Source organism: Ictidomys tridecemlineatus, chromosome 5, assembly GCF_052094955.1.
Source record: "Ictidomys tridecemlineatus isolate mIctTri1 chromosome 5, mIctTri1.hap1, whole genome shotgun sequence".
NCBI classification, from domain to species: Eukaryota; Metazoa; Chordata; class Mammalia; order Rodentia; family Sciuridae; genus Ictidomys; species Ictidomys tridecemlineatus.
In genome coordinates, this window is record NC_135481.1 from 141,327,966 (window position 1) to 141,343,275 (window position 15,310).

Here is a 15,310-nt window from a genome sequence, read left to right on the forward strand (position 1 = left end):
GTTACTATTATTAAAAATATTAAAAAGGATCTGAACCTACACCCATTAGAAAACTCATTTCATGCCATCTTTGGTTGCTTAAAGCATTTACATTGAATGTGATTATCAATATTGCCCGATTTAAAATCTACTATCTTCATAAGTGTTTTCTATTTGTCCTTGGTCATCTTTTTCCCTCTGCCTCTTTGTATGAAGTAAATGTTTTCATAGTCTCTAATTTCCATAATAGACTTACTGGCTGTGTTTTTTCAATGGTCATACAGGGTTTAGAATACACATCTTATAACTTACTAGAGTTTTCTTACAAACACCATTGCATCACCTCATAAGTAGTAAGAAACCTTATAAGAATATTTTTCCATTACCCTCTGTTGGCCTTTGTGTTATTGCTGTCATACATTTTAATTTTTACATATGTTAAAGACACCGTAACACATTCTTATTATTCTTGTTTTAAAGAGCAAATTATCATTTTTTAAAAAATTAGAAAAACTATGTTATATCTTCTCACACAGTTCCCATTTCTAGTCCTCTCATTTATTTGTATAGATCCAAATACCCATCTGGCATCCTTTTCCTTCTGTTTAAAGGATTTTAACATTTTTTTATAGTGCTATTTTCCTGGCAAATTCTTTTAGATTTTTTTTTAATGCCTGCAAATGTCTTTATTTGCCTTAATTTTTGAAAGAGATTTTTTTTACCATAAAGTTATGGGTTGGTTTCTTAATTTTTATTTCAATTCTATGAAATGTCGCTCTACTGTATTCTAGCTTTCATTGTTTCGATTGGTAAGTCTGCCATAGGTCTTTTTTCGGTTCATCTGTGTGCAATGTCTTTTTTCCTCTGGCTACTTTTAATATTTTCCTCTTTGTGGTCATTTATTTTACCTTTTGATTATAACATGCTCTGGTATTTTCTTCATATTTGTTCTGCTTGCCTTTCATTGATCTTCTTGGGTTTGTTGATAGTGTTCATTGCTTTGGAAAATTTCAGAAAATTCTTTCAAATATTTTTATCCAACTACCCTTTTTCTGATATTCAAATTACATGCATTGGGGCCACTTGAAATTATTATTGAGCTTATAATGCTTCATTTATTATTTTTTCTTTCATTTTAGATACTTTGTGTCACTATAAATCCACTAATCTTTTCTCCTCCACTGTCATATCTGCTGCTAATCCTATACAGATTTCTTTTTAAATTTCAGTTATTGCATTTTTTTTCATCTTTAAAGATTCAATTTGGGTCTTTTTGTGTCTTATTTCCCTCTTGAGCATATGAGATATTTCTAATTATTTTTTTAATGTATTTGCCTAATAATGCTCTCATTTGTGTCTTTATAGGCCTGTTTCTATCAAGTGAGACTTAATTTTCTTTGTGTGTCTGGTAATTGTTGGTAGAATGCTAGGCATTATGATTTTCTTTGTTGGTGCTACATTTTGTGGTATCCTTTTAAGTATTCTTTGGCCTTATTTGGGATGTAGTCAAGTTACTTATAATCAACTCCATCCATTCACATTTTATTGTAAATTTTGATTATGGCAGATTCAGAACAGCCTTTTGGCAAAGGCTAATTTCTCTTCACTACTGAGGCACTGTCCATTTTATGATGCTACCCTAAGTTATATGTATTAGGAAGTCTTTTTTACCCTAGCTAATGGAAGTGAAAACTTGTTTTGGCCTTGTGTGAGCTGTGAACATTTCCTTCCTATTCCTTTCTTTTGGTTCTTTCCCCATCCTCAGTAGTTTCCTTACATTGGCTCACCCAAAGACTCAAGGACACATCAGAAGATGTTTGGACTCTATCTTCAGTTGCCTCTTTTCCAGTGTTTTGCTCCACAAACTTTAGCTGCCTTGACTTTTCTGAACTATGAGCAAAAATTGTTGAACTCTGATTGCATTACCCCTCCATGTGCCATGGTCTGAAAACTTAAGCAGTAAACAATGGTATTTTAAAAAGCTCATCTATTTTTCCCATCATTATGCCATGTTCTCTGGTATCCAAATAAAGAATTATCATTCCTTTTTTCTGTAACCCATCTTCAAGTGCTGAGAGAGTAAATCCAGTCCCCTTTGTCTATCTTTCCTCTCATATGCCGAATTTTAAATGGACATTTTAAAAGCTCAGGAGTAACCAAAATATTCCTTAAAAAAAAAAAAGTGTAGACTTTCCCACTAGATATTAAGACATCATTAGTAATTAGACAGTTTAGTTTGGGTGAATAAATGGAAAATAGGCAAATTAAAAATTAAGAAAGAGACCAATACATATATGGAAATTTGGAGAAAAGACAAATTATTTGATAGATAGTGTTAGGGATTTATTTTCAATCTGCCAAGTTTCAATTCATCTCTTCCTCTTACTGAATTAAAAAAAAAAATCAAATCAGGTATGGTCAATCAAATCAAGTCAGGTACGGTACTGACTCTTGATTTTATGCCCCAGTAGATATGTCAAAGAATATTAAATATCAGCATCATTCAAAATAGCAAGGTGGAAGCAACCCACATTCCTATCAAACAGAATGGACAGATATATTTGGTATAGTCATAGAAAGCAACACCGTAGACAGGCATTAATAAACGAATTACGACGACACACAGATGAAGCTTTGAAGTATTATGTGAGTAAAAAGTTACAGAACACAGATACCGTTCTACACAAAGTACAAAGTGAGAAAAAAATGAAATAAAGATGCTATTTAAACACTTGTGATAAAACGGATGAAAACTATGGAATAAAAAAATTTCAAGAAGAGTGGTCACTTTAGTTGATGAACAAGACGAATGATGGAGGTGGGTGGGGCAGACAGAAGTGGGACTGGAGAAGAACAATTACAAAGTGTGAATAGTTTTTGGAAAGCTGTTTTTTTAAAGTTAGGTAGTGGGATTATGAGTACTTGTTTTATTAGGTTTTGTAATTCAAATTGTTACATATATTGCTTTGCATAATAAACTTCATGAAAGCTGAGCAAGATCTACTCTATCATCATATTTTTTGAGGACTTTGCCACTAGAAGCCTTTCTTAATAAGCCATCTCCACCAGGTGAGACTTATCTTTCTACCCTACCTGATTACTTTCTCTGCAGCCCACCTCTTTTGCATAATGAGGTCAGAACCCAGCAACTCCTGCCCCTGCTCACCCTCACCATTGCAGAGTAACCCCTCTTCAGTTGGCCTGCTTTTCCATTGCAAAATTGTCCTTTCTATCCTCAGATTCTCTAATCACTTTAGAACAGCGACAGCAGCAGAAAGCGAACGCGGTATTGAGCAGAGGGAACAAGGAAGGGCTGTAGGCATTTATGTTAGCAATTGTGAGACAGAATCCTCGGGAGGGAAGATGTAAAGGCGATGACAATTCTGGCTGGGGGTTCAGGGAGGGCTTCAGGCAGAGGATGGCATCAGAACCGAGCTTTGAGAAGTGGATAGCATTTTGATAGATGGGAAAAGGAACTTTCCATGCAGAGGGAAATTTTGTGGCCTGAGAAAATTACAAGGTTTTTTGGAACACAGTCTTGCTTTGACTCATTCAGGGGGAAGGCATAGGTGACAACAATTGGATAGAGGTCACATCGGGCAGTTAGGATGATATACTAAGGAGATAGACTCTTGTGTTTTAGAACATGAGGATTATCCAATATTGTTGAATGCATATCGACAGGACCAAGATGCTTTATGAAGAGTCAAACAATTACTGTCAAGTGCTCACTATAGGCAAGGCACTATATACTTAGAGAGAGAGAGAGAGAGAGAGAGAGAGAGAGAGAGAGTGAGTGTGTGTGTGTGTGTGTGTGTGTGTGTGTGTGTGTGTGTGTGTGTGGCAGAGGAGGGCGTTGCTAAAATACAAAAGCAAACCTACAGATCTAGGATCCCTGCTCTGGTGGCTCATGATCCAGTGGTGTTAAAGAGCACAATGAAGGGGCCCAAGAAAAGCAATGGCACAGTTTTCCAGCTTCCCTGGAGAGGCTTTTAAAGTATGGTTTCCTAATTTGGTTAGAATCAGTGTGAATAACCAGAAGAATTGTCCAAATTAAAGCATAAAGGCAGACCCTACATTTGTGCCTTATAGCACACTATAAATTGAATTGGGTTGGCAATTAGGTGATGTCAGGCTAAGAAAGCCATCATTAGTGACTCTCAGAAAACGCACATTCCTTGCACAGAAACAACAGGCTGTTCATGAGTTCCCAGACCCTATTTTTAAAGTATAGACCACAGGGATTTGTATGGCCACATGGTGTGTGAATCAGTGTGATGCCCACTAGAGAATAGATTTGCCTTTTCTGGGCAGTAGGCTCTCGGGGAGGAATATACTAGCTGTCTTTCGCAGATAGGCAGTGAGTTACTGATGCTGAATGTGTCCAACAGGATTCTCTTACGCATCCCTTCAGTTGATCTTCTAATTGTCTGTACTGTGAACCTCCTCATCTATCAGTCTAGATGAATGCACAGACCCTCCCTAAGGGGTGGCAAGGTGATCTATTTATGCTTATCACTGACTATAGACTGAGATCCAGATGACAGGAAACAAGTTGGATCTCTCTCCTCTCCTTACCCATTATCCCACAAGAACCAACAAAACTCTATTGAAAAGAAAGAGGCTGCCAAGACATATGCTAAAATTATATTGTATTTCATCTTACTTTGGGAGTAATGAGATCATTTTACATGAAATGTAATTTAAAAGAGCAATGAGCTTTTTCTCTTTTCCCCTCCCCTGGTAATAGCTTCAGACACTGTATGCCACTGACTGACACTTCAGTAACAGGTACAGAATGAAACCTATTCCTTCCAGGAAATGAGCAGCTGCTGGGAGGGATGGACAGAAAGCAGCGATGAAGCGGGTCCTTGAGGACTTTGGCTGTGCCACCAGCTCAGCTCCCAGCAGGTAGGGAATCCATTAGTTCAGATTCTATGCAAAGCCATGTTCACAGCGGAGCAGAGCCTTCAAACACATGCATATTAAGCTAACTCCAAAATGAGACATCCAAGAAGCAGCTCAAAGTGCATTCCTTTTCCTCCCCCAGTACATTAGAAAATGATATGCTTTACTTCCACAACACAGAAATACAGCAGCTGATTCCGATCAAAAGATGCCTAAAGCCATTAACAGCTTCAGGTGTGTTTAATACTCCTAGCGGGAAGGACGTGAGGAATTGGCAGCACTGGGCAAAGCTGGAATGTAATCTTATGGAAAAACTTCACATTCAAGATGCAGTCACACCTCATAAGGCAACTAATAGTTTTAGAGTCACATATTTAAGAAGAAAGTGGTAATTATATGATAAAATATTAGCCGAGCTCAAAAAAACGGAGCTAGAGATACAAATGCTAAGTATGTTAAAGAACAGAAGATCATAGTTCCAGATTGGATTTTGATTTTTCTTTTTAACTGTTCAAAATTTATCACTTCTGCATGTGTTTTGGATTTATTGAACATCTGAAGCCAGACAGCAAAAGCAGGGAGCATGAAGAGTCACCTACCTGTACACTGGGCTCCAGCAGGAACTAGCCACATGACCTCCAGCAAGTCACTTCATCTCTCTCAGCCTCGTTTTTTTCTCATCTATAAAAGGGAGCTATGATTAATGCATAACTTATGCTTATGTTCATCTCTGCTATATTTTTTAAAATTCATTCTGCATTTTAAAAAGTATTAAAAATGCCAAATAGAGCTTTGTTATTCCAAGTGTAGCCCACAAACCCACACTATCCACATCGCCCAAGAGCTCATTGGAAATGAGCAGAATTTCTGATTGCATGCCAAACCTACCTATTTATAATTTGCATTTAATAAGATTCAGGTGATTCCTATTGCTCTTGGACCAAATACTCTCGATTCATTAGGTCTGTGGAGGGTTGTAGTGCTATCATTCTAACAAGCTCCCAGGTGATGCTGAAACTGCTGGTTCAAGTCCACGCTTTGGGCAGCAAGGGTTGAAGAATGTCTGAACATTGGAGGTGCTTAATACATAGTCTACAGCAGTGATTTTCAGATCTGGTGCAGTACAATCACCTGGAGGGCTTGTTAAACACAGTTGGCTAGGCTCCACCCCTGAGCCTCTGGCTCAGTGATCTAGAGGAGGACCCGCAACTTACATTTCCAAACATATTCCTACCTGATACTGCTGCTGGTCCAGAGGCCACATTTTGAAAATCATGGGTTCACGGACTGGAGTGAAAAACAATAAAAGATGATTAACTACAGTAAAATAGAGAAAAAAACAGGATAATAGATTAGTGCAGTATGATTTTTAATTATAAATAATCAACGTGCTGAAAACCTAGAAGGTGCAGCCGAGGGTATAACTAAGAAGAAGAGCTTGTGTTCAGCACACTGGAGGCCTTGGGTTAGAAATCCAGGGCCACTGCACACACGTGCGCATGCGCCTCCTGTGCCGCGTACAGAGAATATTCATTTATGGAATTAGGACTATGGGTAATTTTGGGGGGTTTTTTTGTGTGTTTTTTTCCCCCTCCATTTGCCAAGTTTAATTGTCAGTAAAAGGGCATCTCCTATCACATTGCTCCTTCCTTCCTAGCCTACAGTTCCAAGCAGCAGCTCTCCTGAGCTCTGACCTTTCCCAGTTCCACAAAGAGGCTACTGGCTTTCAGAGATAAACAGACTGATTCAGGTTGAAAGAGAGACAGTATGACGCACAGGAGAAGCAATGACTAAAAACGGGAGCACAAGTGAGCAAAGGGCAAAGGGGTGAGCCTGTTGAAGGCGGTGCCCTCACAGACCCAGCAAGGTGGAGGTGTCCCTGGTCTTCACTGGGTCCGCTTGTTTGTTTTGTTGTTTATGTCCTACCGTGTTTCTAAAATGTTTCCAAGTGTTTGAAGTCGCCTCCGAGCCTTAACCTCAGGTGGTGAGTTCTGCACGTCAGGTCCCTGTATTTCCGTTACAAGTCGCCATCATGCTCTTTGTCTATTGGAGTGTGCAGCAGGCATTGCCCCGGACTGAGGCAGCGTCTCCACTGGGCATAGACTGCACAAGGCCTGGCTGCTCAGTCCCAAGGTCTTCAATGAACACCTGGCCCCAGATTTAAAAAGTCACTGGCTTTGACCCAAGGGTTGTTAAAAAGGAATGGTGGTACTTAAAGGGCAGCTATTGCCAGGCGTGGTGGTACAGGCCTGTCATCCCATCGGCTCTGGAGGCTGAGGCAGGAAGATCACAAGTTCAAGGCCAGCCTTAGCAAAAGTGAGGTGCTAAGCAACTCAGTGAGACCCTGTCTCTAGATAAAATACAAAAAACAGGGCTGGGGATATGGCTCAGTGGTCAAGTCACCTGAGTTCAATCCCAGGTCCATACCCCACCCTCCCAGTTAAAAAAAAAAAAAAGGCAGTGAATGCTTCTCCTGCAGAAAGAATGGAGGCCTCAAAATTGTGGATCCAAACAAAAGCAATGAGAATCATCATCATTATCATCATTAAAAAAAAAAAAACCTTACACCACATGCTAAATTCATCCTAAGGAAGTAAAAGAGACAGTCATTGTAGTTATAAAAGTAACTGATTGTCAACAACTTAGTGCCCAAGGTTAACTCAATAGAACATCATGTAGTCATTAAAAATTATATGTATGAAGATCAAATGATGATTATGGTGTTACGACAAAAAGATTTTCTAGGTTAAGTTTTTGAAAAGGATTCAAAATTGCATCTAGAGCTTGATTAGAGCTATATTTTAAAAACTCGGTGCCCAAGAACACCTGAAAAAAAAAGTATTGCAAAAATGTAGGCATTAGTCATGTTTGCAGTGTAGTTCTTCAAATTTTGATTTTTCCCCAAATGTTTGTTTAATAAGTATGCATTAAATCTATAAAGAAAAATGAACCTTTTTAAAAATTATGGTTTTTAAAATTATGTTATTTTAATGCTAATAATGTTAAGAGTAAAAAGGAAGATAAGAAATCATGACTCTATAATTATGGTTATGCTAAAACATCTACATGATAAAAAAACAGAAGTAAAAGCATTCGTGGTGATTGCTTTTATTGGGACTTAGGGCAATGGGAAGGGAAGTAGCCAAATTTATTCACTGTGGTTTGGGAATGAAACAAAGGCAAAATATGGGAAGATAAATGTTTGTGTGAGTCGATTTGTAGTTCATATGCACAGATTTCTCAAGGAAGCATCTGAAATTTGGGGGATAAATCTTTATGTAAAATAAAAAATGGAAGCAGCAGCGTGCTCTTTAGCTTGCTGACTCTCGGAGCTCTGGGGCTGCAGCAGGGCCTCTCAGATCTACCCCTGTGCAGCAGAACTGCATGACAGAGGGCTCAGGGCTTTTCCTTCAGGGAAGTGAGGAAGCCAAGGAGCACAACTCACTTCTCAGACCTCAGGAGTGGTCACAAGGCCAGTTAACCTGTATCCTATTCCAGCAGCCTCAATGCTACAGTCCCCGGATGACAAGGGCTTGTGTTCAACAGCTAGGTAACAGCCCGACTTCACTGAAAGTGGCCATATATTTGGGGCTCAGTCTAGCTATACACAGAGAACAGAAAGCATCAGCTTTTGAACAATAGTGCCAAAGTAGAATCACGTACTGTAGCAGTCAAATCCTATCAGGTGGTTCTTAAGTAGAGCCTTACTCAAAAACAAGATTCTTTGACCCTAAGTCCTGAGGTCCTAGGAGTTTTGCCAGTGGACTTAGGAATATTGAACTCTTTCTCACATTGCAAGCCCCACAGACATGTTAAAACTTGTATGTGCCAGATGCCAAATAACTTTCTCTAATGGTTCACATTACGATACAGCAGATCTTTCACTGAAGGCATGCACCAGGACCCAGGAATACACTCATTCACTTAATGAAGACTCCTTGAGTGATTTCTGCCTGCAGAGGGTAAACGAGGTGGAAGAAAAGAAGTGGAGCATGATCGAGGTCTGGATACAAAGATGAAGTCAAGAGACTGTTTCACTGGCCTCTCCACGAAGCCCCCCATGCGGTCTGCATAAGGAGTTGGAGAAGGGCATAGGGCTTGCTAGGGCAAATGATGTCTAAGCTGAGAGAAGGCACAGGTAGAAGTTAACCTGATGAAAGACGGGGAGAACATAGGAGTGGGAAGGGGAAGAATTTTTTTTAGGAAGAAAAGGAGAGGAAGACCTAGAAGGGAGGTGGGGGAGTGCGCATGCACACCTGTGTGCGGACCGGATCAGGGCACACTGCATACACGTGTTGAAATACCACGCTGAACACATTAATATGCACCATCAATGCACGTTAATTTTTACAACCGTAGAAGGAAGAGAATGAGATGTGTTCCTGGGACTTGTAAGTAGCACAGCACTGCAGCCAAGCAGAGTTCAAGATCAGTGTTAAGAGATGAGTCATGAAAGCCTTGATAGGCCACGTTGTCTTGGTAACACACTTCAAAGCTTCCTGCCTCTCCCACCTACCACCCCTGGGGAGGAGAAGGGAAGCTGATGTTAGCTAAAGCCCAGGGAAAAATCTGGGCTAGTTTAATTGGTGCAAGATCTTCCCAGCAAATGCAAGGAGCTTGAAAAGACCCGGCCCCATTGGTGCCTTCTTTTTTTCTGAATTATTTGTGTTTTCATTGTCCATTTCTTTGGCATCTGCCCTCTTTTCTGAGGTCCTTTTCTTCTCAGAGCATCTGATGTCTACAGGGTGATATCCATGAGGGTGCTTCCCTGTCGAGGACAAGTGGGGACTGGGGTGAAGCCCAAGTGAAAGGAGGGAACCCTAGACACTTAGACCTGCCTGGTCTCTGCTCAGAAGTTTAACTAATGGCAATGACCTTACATGGTAGCTACAGGTGTTTGTTCATTCACGTAAAAAACTAAACACTTAAAAAGGCAGCTTAGGCATCAATGCTGTGAAGTACAGATTGCATGGAATTTGTACAAAGTTTGAGGGATTGTTTAGACCTTTCTTGAAGAGTGGTTTTAAGAAAGAGAACACGCTAGATTGTGGTGCAAAGTAGATGCTCAGTAAGCACATCCTTCCTCTCCACCTCTTCATGGCCATCTGAACTCTGATGTTCACAAAAACTTGGCCCAATTAACAAGTCAGTTATAGAAATTACTTATAAGCTACAAGAGGTATCCTAAAGAGAATAACAGTTCTGAAATATTTCAGAGGGTAAAACAGACAATCATACCCTGAAAACACATTTAGGACTTGTTCTTTTCTAGGCATTGTGCAAGGGGAGAAAACCAGGGAAGTCGTTTGCCTCTGGGGAGCTGTCGGTCCTATAGTGTAAGAAGTGCACAAAAGAATGTGATGATTTGAAATACATGAAGAGCCAAGAGCTACACCATAATGACTTCAGGAGGCAGCCCCTCTGCCCATCTGTGAAAGCTATAGAGGATTCTGTGGAGTAGGAGGCTTTTGAGGGAGAGAGGTAGGATTTGGATTCCAGGGCACAGGGAGTGGAATGAAGATGATGGGAAGAGCAAGCAGGTCAGTTGGATTGGTGCCTGAGATACATCAAATACCAGAACCGGGGAAGGCAGGTTGGGAAGTACCATTGGATCATGTGGGGGCAGGTCAAGGGCCAACCCTCATGGCCACTCCAAGAATCCCCTGCCCTGACTGGAGCACCCTAAGACATCATGGCAGGACTGGATACAGTGGATGACATGGCTGAAGAGGAACACTTGTGGCCACTGGCTTTGCACATTTGCACCATTGGTGCTGAATGGCAATGGAGCACCAGGCCAGGCTTCCCACCAACTAAATTTAAGGAATAATTGCACTATTCTTGCCCCTGGGGACTGTGTGCCTGGTCCCTTCTCTCACCTTACTACATTACAGAAAATTGCTATCTCAGTTCCCAGGCTGGAACCATCCCAAGCAACATGGTCAAAAAGCACACTCAGGATTCAGGACATCAGACTGCAAGCAAAATGCAGTAGGGCCGGTCTATGATGATTAATTACAAGAAGTGGCCACAGCCCCAGTCTCTGCATGGCAAAGTCAGGGAACAGCTGTGCAAAAGCAGCATTGGCTGCATTTCTGGATCTTCTTCATGACCCGCAAGCAGCCTGCTATGAGAAGAGAGCAGAGCGTGCACCAATCCAACTGACCTGCTTGCTCTCCCCATGAACAAGCCACACTCTACATGTTGTTTTTTCCAAAGGGACTTTTCATTCCAGCCTGTTTCTCACACCCTAACTAGCCTATGGCCAAAAGCTGTCATATTCAACTATATAGATAACACTCAGGTGTCCCTCTCCTTCCCCAGCCTGCAACATCCTTGACCGATGGTCATTATATTTGCCCCCTGTTGATCCTCTTCATGACGGTATTTTATGGAGCAAAAGGAAGGCCCTCCTACCAAGGTGGTGATGGACAATTAAAATGATGAGATATATTTCCAACTGAATGCCTTGCTAAACACACACAATAAACCTCAAAAAAGAAAAATGATATGCTGCTGATAAGGAACCATCGGCCCCAAAGGGATGATCATAGGAAGAAACACACATTCCATGAGCACAGCTCTCCAACAGAAGCACCCACTTTAAAAAAATTAGCCAATCGAATCCAACAGCAAGTGGGGTTTTGAAGAAAATCAGCATTATTTTCACCAGCAGATTTAAATTGTGTTGACAAAAGAGCCAAAGAGGATATAAAAAGGCCCTGATTCCTGAAGAGGTTCTTACTTAAAAAATTAGAACGTTTCTCTTCATAGAAACAATGATGGTGAAGGTCCCAGGCTGTTCAATAAAATCTTGTTAATCCATAATTATACTGGAAAGCAATATTGCAAAACCATACTATCCACCGTTCCCCAGCATATTTGCTTCCCCACTGTGGTCAACCTCAGGCCAAAGAGAGCTCTCCTGCTTTTACACTTCTGAGGTCCTTCTATTTATTGTTTTCTGTAGCCGTGGCCGTGTGGTGTGTTACACACGTGTTCTTTTTGCCTGGTTCAGCTGGGATCTTCTAGTGGGAAAAAGATGATATCTTAATGGTCTTAAAAACCCGACAGAGACTGGGACTTTCATAGACGTTTTAAAATCGAAAAACAAATGCCTGGTGTTAATCCCAACAGAATAATGAAGAATAAACAGAACTCTGAGAAAGTGACTGATAGTGCTGAGCTACGGATGGGTGCACAGGAAATGCTAATAAAGTCTAAGCCTGAAAAACAACCAAAGAAGAATGTTCCAACACAGCATTCGGTGTGGCTATGCCATCCTTCATTTAATCAATCTCTAATTACTGGACCCTTCCAGTGTTTTTTTCTTAATTCATAAAGAATCCTATAATAAGCATAAATGTACTATCAGTTTTGTGCATGTAATCATTACTTTAGAATAAATTATCAGGATGCAATTAGACCTTTCAACGGACACATGCTTTTTCAAGTGTTTATTCCAGTCGATACTTTCAAGTGAGAATTCTTCTGTTTCACCCACGGATACAATTTTTGCTCTTGTTTTCTGGTAGGTTACTTGACTAGAGTCAGAGCATTTCCTTTTATATATAGCTTATTACTAGTGTTGTCCTTGACTATGGGCTCAATTTTATCCAGTGCATTATCTGAACCTGTGCTGGGTGTGCTTTTCAGTTTGGCCCTCTAAATCTACTCTCCACCTTTTTTCAGCCCGTTCTGTGTGGAGCGGTGGATCCCTTGCCCTCTGGCTATTGGTTGGGCTCAACAATGGGAAAGACCCTTGGGAAATCCATAGAGTTGGTGGTAGTGAGGCCGTAGAAGCTCAGCATACACACTCAGGACCTTGTCCCTGGAATCCAGTCAGTAGCTACATTTCTCTTCCAAAGTCCTCTGATCCTACTAGCCCTCACCCTACAATGTCTGGAAACAACTTCCTCCTGTTAACCCTTCAGGCTGTCAGGGTCAGGGAATGTATACTGTCATCCTTGCTAGTTCTGGGGTGTTCCACGGTGCCTCGTTTATTTCCCTTAACCCCACTCACACCTCTAACAAAAGGTTTCTTCTTAAACTCTTCCCCACTCATCCTTCGGAATGTTCCATCTGTTTCCTGACAGGCTTAAAGAGTACCACTGGAACTGGTGCCAGGAGTAACTCCAGAGGCCAGGTTGCAGCTTAGCCATCAGAGACACCCTGGACACAATTTCCACAATTGGTAATCTTCTCTTTTGTGATTAGGGAAGAGTTTTGGGTCACAGATTTTGTGACAATGGCTAATTCGGGGGAAATGAAATAGATGGATAGGCCTAGTCAGGTGTATTTAACTCATGTAGAAGGGAATGTCCTGATTCTGGGGGGAATAAATCTAATATAAGTCACTGTTATGGGAGTCCATGGCCTCTTATCCATTTCCCCAAAATAAATTAGTTCTCAGGTCCAGAGTAAGCTAAGAGGCACTGCAGTGATATGCTGTGAATTACCTCCAGGCCTTCTCCAGAGGGACTTGGATCATTTGCAGGGAGGGTGGGTGCCAAGGGAAAAAAGACACACAGACTTTTCAAGGCTTATGAAAGCCTGCCTCTGAACTGATGTCAAGCCATGGAGATTGGATGGCCACATGTCCACAAAACAGCATGGTGACATTTGAAAATCAAATGGTGAGTGGAGTTTTGTGCTGACCCCACCTCTTAGTGGGTAGAGTGGGACCTATCATGGTTTATTTGCCCAGTGCCAGCTTGTAGAAGGCCACCCTCAAAGATCTGATAGATGTCTGTGGGGGTTCTTTCCACAGACACAGAGACCATGTAACTAGCTTATTTGGCCCATACAAAATTCAGATAGGCCTAGGGAATAATTAAACATCATTGCAGATTTTAATCAGGTATGATACTGATTGTAGCTTTGATTCCAGATGTGGTAATTTGGTGAGAAAATCCATACATGGCCGATCCTGGTATATTGAGCTAGCAAATGCCATTTCCTCCAATTTCTATTGATAAGGATAATCAGAAGAGATAAGGATAAAGATAAGCCTTCACGTGTCTTACCTGAAGACCACGGAATCACTCCTGCTTCTCTGCCATAATAAAATCCCTAGGGGCCTTGACCATGCGGACGTCCCATAGAGCATCATGCTAGGCCATGATCGCAGTGACAGTGTGCTCATTGTACATGGTGAGGAAAACTGCTCCCCATGAATGAGGTGGTATGTGACTCACCCAAACAGAGGTAGACACAGAATTCATTGTTATGTGAAAATGAACTCAATGAGCCTGGGCTCCGGCAGGTCCGAAGGCGAGGGCTCGTGTAAATGGCATGAACATGCAGCTTACTTCCCTAAGGTACAACTTCCTACTGTTTTACTGCTTCTCCCTCTACTCACATGAAAGCTCTCCGGGGAGGGGGGGATTCCTGATCACCAGTTAGCACAGGAGGGAAAAATGGATGGGTCTTCAGGGTGCGTAGCAACACTGAGGGTAGACTTGAAAAAGAAAGACAAAGGGAAGTTCCATCCCCATTTGGGCAGACTCTGGGTAATACATCTAACTGTCCACTTCATATGGAAGAAAAGAACAGACATTAAGTCATCGGCAGTGATTAATAGACAGGTGGCTGGTGAGCCCAAAGATAGTCATTTATTACAATAATGACCATCAGAGGGCATCTGCTACATACACTTCATGATGTCAGTCAGCCTCTTTTCCTAGCCAAACCAGTGCTTGCTCAATGGGTTCATGTTCAACTTGGCCATGGAGGTATGTCTGGAGTCAAAATGCACAGACTTTGCTTTCAGTGCAGCTCATTGGGTTCCTGATACCAATGAGTGTCCTAGATGGGACATGTAGTCATCAGATATGACTCTGATCCCTGGGTATACCAGGCACCTAGAAAAAGTCGATTTCATTCTCCTCCATGATGGAGAGAGCAACGGTTTGACCTTGCCAGGATAAATGTATGTTCTGTTAATGGATTTGCTTTTCTTGCCTATAGTGCTTCTGCCAGCAGTATGATTGATGCCTTATCTACTACAACAACATCACCGTCCAACAAGGCAATATTTTTATCGCATAAGAAGAATAGTGATAATCTCACACCCACAAAATTATAATGTACCCCATCACCTGGAGGCAGCTGTCTCAATAAAATGGTGAAGGTTTAGTTATAGAACCAATGGGGGATACTATTCTGCAAGGTTGTAGTACATTTGCCCTACAGGAGGCAATGTATTCCTTAAATCACCAGCCAGTATGTGAGGTCATTCTAACTGCCAGGATGCACTGAGTCTGGGAAGTAAAAGGTAGAAGTGGGAGTTGCCTCTCTTTCCCTATTCACTGAAGAAATTGCTTTCCTTTACAATTGACCTTGGACTTAATGTGATTAAAGTTCCTAGTGCCCACAGTAAGAGAGCTCCCACCAGGGATCACAGTGATATTCCAAAAAAATT

The 15,310-nt window shown here is 41.3% G+C and overlaps 1 protein-coding gene and 1 long non-coding RNA gene across 2 annotated transcripts in view; one reads left to right on the forward strand and one right to left on the reverse strand.

Annotated features, from left to right (window-relative positions):
* Slco3a1 (solute carrier organic anion transporter family member 3A1) overlaps positions 1-15,310 on the forward strand; it is a 381,072-nt gene that overhangs the window by 362,668 nt on the left and 3,094 nt on the right. The window lies entirely within an intron of this gene.
* LOC144378017 (uncharacterized) overlaps positions 1-15,310 on the reverse strand; it is a 135,335-nt gene that overhangs the window by 94,575 nt on the left and 25,450 nt on the right. The window contains exons 2-3 of the long non-coding RNA XR_013439447.1: positions 6,122-6,174; positions 5,487-5,568 (exon numbers count right to left, since the gene is read on the reverse strand). This is a non-coding gene — a long non-coding RNA (uncharacterized LOC144378017). The remainder of the gene's footprint in view (positions 1-5,486; positions 5,569-6,121; positions 6,175-15,310) is intronic.